Source organism: Argiope bruennichi, chromosome 9, assembly GCF_947563725.1.
Source record: "Argiope bruennichi chromosome 9, qqArgBrue1.1, whole genome shotgun sequence".
Taxonomy (NCBI): Eukaryota; Metazoa; Arthropoda; class Arachnida; order Araneae; family Araneidae; genus Argiope; species Argiope bruennichi.
This window is the reverse complement of record NC_079159.1, coordinates 86,661,129-86,667,128: the sequence shown is the minus strand read 5'-3', so window position 1 is coordinate 86,667,128 and position 6,000 is coordinate 86,661,129.

The following is a 6,000-nucleotide window of genomic DNA, read 5'->3' as shown; positions in this document are numbered from 1 at the left end:
GGAACACTTTGACACTCAATATCGTCAATCACTCCCACAATTACTGCATTAATAACTGATAAATATCATTACTAATTTAAAATTCCAAGGTTACCCTATTTCATTCCCTGTCTTTTTCTCTCTCTCTCTCTCTCTTTTTTTTTTACTAGTTGCTTTTGCTCAGTTTGCTCTCTGGGTTTAATGACAAACTAGCCCTAGTGTTGTCTTTACAACGGGACGTTAATATAACTAACCAAACAAAACCGGGTTTAATGCCTGCTAAAAGTATAAATTAAATATTTTATGTCAATTGGTTTTAATAGCCTCCTCAACAAAATATTGTTAAGCTTCAAATTTATATAGTCATATATGTTGTAATGTTTTAAGAAGTCCTACTCTATTCAGTTCATTGTACTATGCATTTTTCTAATTTTCAGTCAGTTACTCTAAAATTTGAAATTTCATTTGAAAAGAAACCAAATGTTTTTTTTAATATAATCACTCAGTCTAGAATCGTTCAACATTGATGTCTTACATAGACTGCAGAATATTATTTACGATTAAAAAGCAAATTGAAGTATTACTCGCTAAATATTTATAGGATTTTACATTATAGTCAATAATATTGTTACAAAATTTTTTCTTCTACAACAAATACCGCTAACCAATTGTAATAGCGCAGCACATTTAATTGCTATAGTTCAGCAGTTTGCTTGCTTGCTTTCTCATATTATCTCTCTTATATCATTTCATTTCATTTCTCTTATTTATCGGCGACTCCGACTCCTCTCATACACACAACTTTTTCTGAAAACCCACGACTCCCAAGTGCCTGTCTTTTATAGTTCTGGAAGGCGGGGCTAGATTCTTCCAGACCAATCAGGGCGTACCTGGCTGTACCTCGGGTCTTACTAGATGGATCGTGAAACTTCTCGAACTTTCCGGTATTACCCATTTAGTCGCCAAATTCGTCGCCAAGTCGCCAAATGGTCGCCAAGCTCTCAGGTCATTTACGCGCAGCTGCTCAGCACAGATCTTACAACGGTCTTTCTCACGATGACACTATTCATGGCCGAGTAGCAAAATTACAGATTTGTAACAATATATTCATTTTATTACATTTAAGAAATAATTTTAAAAACAGAGCTCAGAATCGTATATCATTAGAATCTTAATTGTTTGAAACTACATAAAAAATAATCTTCTTTAATAGATATGTATGTAAGTCATTGCAGCCAAAGATATTCTATGAATTTTACATTTTTAAACTGCCTCAACTCCATATTGATGCAACTGTTCAGGCAAAAGCATCAACATCAAAGGCAGTTATCTCAAAAAGTAGGAAACTTTTGAGAACTTTCTCGTATGCGTAGTAATCGTCAAAAAAGTGGAACTCGACATTTGATGAGACTCCATGTTTTATACTTCCCTGCGTTCGAAAAAAAACATTTTTAGAAAAATTCCACCTGTCTCTCTACGATAAAGACAACACAAAAACACTTTGAGATAAAAGAATGAAATTTCATATTCGATCTTTACACCAAATTTGCAGATTTCTATTAGATTTTGAGCAAAATATGTTCAGAGGAAGCCTGTCTGTCCGGCTGTTCGAATATAACTTCGAACGATAACCTCAAAATAAAAAAAAAAAACTAGATACATAAAATTCAGTACACAGGTTTAATATCTATAGTGTAAACACCTATCAGATTTTGAGACAAATACAACAACAAATTGACCGTCTGTCGTTTGTACTTTTAGAAACATGTAAACAGGATAACGCAATGGTTTAAATTTTACAAATTTGGTATGCAATTTTGTGATTACAATTATAAATGTATCTCAAATTTTTGTTTCAGTGGGGTGATAAAGACTTATCTAAAATACAAATTCGATTTTTGGATACTTTTGTCCTCCTGCCAGGGGTTAATCGCCAAAAGACTCGCCAAGGATGTCACGATACATTCAGTAGAAGTGTTAAATTTACGCAAAATGTTAATATTTATTAACTATTGTAAACCAATGTCAAGTAAGGTGTTATCTAGCATGACAAATTTATCAGAGAGTATGCGAGATAGTTTGGGGGGGGACCTCACCGCTGATATATTAATTTGCTCAAAATTAATTAGGATACTTATCGCACTGCGTCATAATTGGAATGCCCAAACATCAATCGCCTCTAGCGGAACTATTGTGTCAATTTCTAGAATATCTGCTTCCTATGAAAGTTAATGATATCTAAATGCATCAGCAGTTGATGCCTATCCTCGACGAACTCAGGGCCGCGGTGGCCTGGTGGTAATGTCTCGGCTTCGGAACCGGAGGGCTTCGGGTTCGTGACCCGATTCCACCGAAGAACCGTCGTGTAAGGGGGTCTGTTGCACGTTAAATTCGTCATGACCAAACGTGCTCCCGTTGGTGTGGTGTGGAGAGGGGGTGCCAGCTCAGGTGTCGTCCTCGTCATCTGACCGCGGTTCTAAATTACGAGGTCGGTCCCAAAATATCCCTAGTGTTGCTTCAAACGGGACGTTAATATAACCAAACCTCGACGAACCCAATTTTGAAAAGTAATCAACAAAACTATTATATTGTTTATAAGGAAAGAAAACGAAACAGGGTCCCAGTAATTTAATTAATGCAATGCTTTTTCCATTTTTTATATGAAGCTCGTTATTCCTAGGTGTAAGACCCACTCCTCCGCTCTTAACGACGGAGTTTGCAAGTCAGTCAGGAGGGAAAACTTCACGTGGTATCCGAGGGGGTGAAACCAGGGGAGAAACGAACAGGAAGTGAAATAGACAGATAAGGATGAGGGAAGACGAGCGAGAGGGGTGTGGTTCGCCATGAACGAAAGAGACTTGCTTCATTTTTATGCTTTATATTTTAATCCATTGCTGTAAATAATATAATAATCTAGAATAGGATTGTTTCCTGTATTTATTTCTACATAGTCAACACGAAATAATGATTATTAAGATTGAACTGGATTTAAAATGATCACTGAGGCCTAGCCATAGAGTAGGCGCCAGCCGTTGTTGGAATAGCAGCGAGAATTACACTTTGGATGTGCAAGGGAACTTGACTTCTTCTTACGTACAGCCGACCACCCCGCCAACTCTAGGCAAATGTCATGGATCAGCAAAGATTATCCTCCCACAAGAATTTACTTTTTAGAGGATTAGTCTAGTTTAGTTACATTAATGTCCTGATTTAAAACAACATTATGACTATTTTGGGACGGACCTCGTAATTTTGAACCGATGTCAGATGACGAGGACGACACCTGAAATTTGAGAGTAATTTCAAAATAAAAAAATAACCAAGCCTTTAACTCAACCAATCTGATATCGCAATTCTCGCCGCTTGTTGAATTTGCTAATTTACAAACACAGCTAACTAATCAGAAAACCCTTTGATTATCACCAATTTCAATTGAAAAAAATACTTGCTTTCATTTTGATAAGATACATTTCATCAAAATTGATCACTCAATCCTAACAACTATGATATGATTTTCGAAGGCACTAAAAATTAATAAGACTATTTTAGTCAATTAATTCAAAGAAATGATGATAAACATGACTTGAACTAGAGAAATGTTATTGGATGAAAAATTGATGACGTATCAAGAGCATTGATATGAAATATTAAGCTTCTAAATACATGCAATATATTTGTGTGCGGAACTTCTATAATGCTCATTATAAAGAAGAATGTTCAGTGAAATAAATTATTTTTGATTCTCCGGAAAATGAAGAATAGAGAAGGCTAGGTGACATTGATGACATATCTAGAAGTCATGAGCTTACATATGAAATATAAACTGGCGAAATCCTACCACGGACAAGACATGTTGACTGGTTCATTAGATTTCTTTATAGTGTTGAATATTTAGATAGCATTGTGTCCCTCAAAACGTTCTAAGTTCATTGTCTCCTTTATCTCTTTTTTTTTACTTTCCATGTACGTAGTATAAGAAAATTATAGTAATAAAAAAAAAAAATCGAACTTCAGATTTTGACGAATTTTTACGTTTTAGATCTCACTGAGTTCGAAAAATATATTTTTGGGAAAATGTGTCAGTCTGCGGCAAAGATAATTCAAAAACGATTTGAGATAGATGGTTGAAATTTGTTATACGGTTTTTACCTTAAATTTGAAGATTTCTGTAAAATTTTGAATAAATTCCGTTCAGAGGAACTCTATCTGCTCGGGTCTTCAAATATATGTAAACACGATAACTACAAAATTAAGAGAGATAAATAGATTAAATTCGATACACAGAATTAATATCTATAGTCTAGACGCTTTTCGGATATTGAGCCAAATCCATCAAGAGAACCTCCGTCTATCCGTCTGAACTTTCAGAAACACATAAATGTCATAATTTAAAGACACGATGACTTAAATATATCAAATATGTTTCCACAACATATTTGATATTTTGTAACTTGTAGTTACAAACATTCCACAAAATATATCAAATATGTTGTGGAATGTTTGTAACTACAAGTGCAATTTTGTGTCAAATCTTTGTTACAACCGGTTGGGAAAAACGTGTCTAAAAACACAAATTCGATTTTCGGGTATATTAACGGCATGACAGGGATAAATGACAAACAGCTCGCCAAGGCCGACACGGTAGATTCAGTAAAAATGCAAAATTCACAATAATAATAATAATATTTCATAACTATTGTACGCTGATGCCATTCGACATGTTTTCTGGCATAAGTTTATTGAAGAGTATGCAAGAAAATCTTGGGGAGTGAAAGTATGGCTAGTTTCTGATAAAGATGTTAAAAGGAGTAAATATGTGTAGCATGCCTTTCCAAATCTAGAGGCAAATACTTTCAATTAGTAGTATTGCCATGTTTTGAACTTTAATGATTAAAGCACTCTTTCATGCGAGTTCATTTTGCATATTATAAGGATATGAACTTGCAAGAGATTTTGGCCGGTATCCTGGCATAGAGGTAGCGCGTCTTTGCCGTGATCTGGGCGTCCTGGGTTCGACTCCCGATTTAGGCATGGTTGTTCTTCCGTTGTACTATTTGTGAATGTGCCCTCCTGTAAAAAGGGGTTGTGCAAGCGAATGAGTGATGCGTGAGTAGCAAAGTCGTACACTTGGCCCTAGTCGGCGCTACTATAAAAACAAGAGGCGCTTCCCCGTCGGCTTAAAATCACTGTCTTCGTAACAGCGGGCTTGCCCATGGCAAATGCCATAAGAAACAACAACAAGAGATTTTGAAATCAGTACTGCCAGAATAAAAGTTAAAAGTATGGGAAATTTATTAGTCAACAAAAATTACTAATCACATTTTACCCATAATTTGGTATTGTACATTTCAAAATCCTAGCAAAACTCTATATTGTGCTTTATTGTAAACTTATGTTTATTTACCCTTTGTTTATCACCATACATCCCAGGAATCTCTCGTTAATCCTAAACTACCACCAAGAGCCGTTGCAGCATATCCCTAAATATCATATTCCTTGCCAATATTGAGGGTAAACAAAACACAGATCTGAAAATATTTGCTTTAATTGCTTTGCCATGCATGGTTTGGGGGTTCAAATATATTGAGTTTCTGCGTCCTTAAGGTAACAAGAAAATAGAAAAAGAGAAACTTTAAAACAAAACTTATATCTTGTTTAGATCTTACACCACCAAATAAGAGGAATTTCCGAAATCTAATAAATTTATTTTCGGTATGTTCAAGTTACATTTAATTTATTCATTATTAAGAAACGTTCACATGAGGACAATTTAGCTCGCAACAAAAGGCCACGCCTATCTCAGGAATATCACGTGACTCAAATGGGACAATGACAAATGGCTGTCTAATTGTGACAAGTATTTATCATTGCCCAACTGCTGTCATAAGATTTTGATGAGTAGGCGTGACCTTCTATTGCGCACAATAGATGGCGTCATGTAAACGTTGCTTTAAAGATTTGTCTCGATATTTTTTTTTTAATGACTTCACATCATTTAGAATAAATATCTGCTTTGATGTA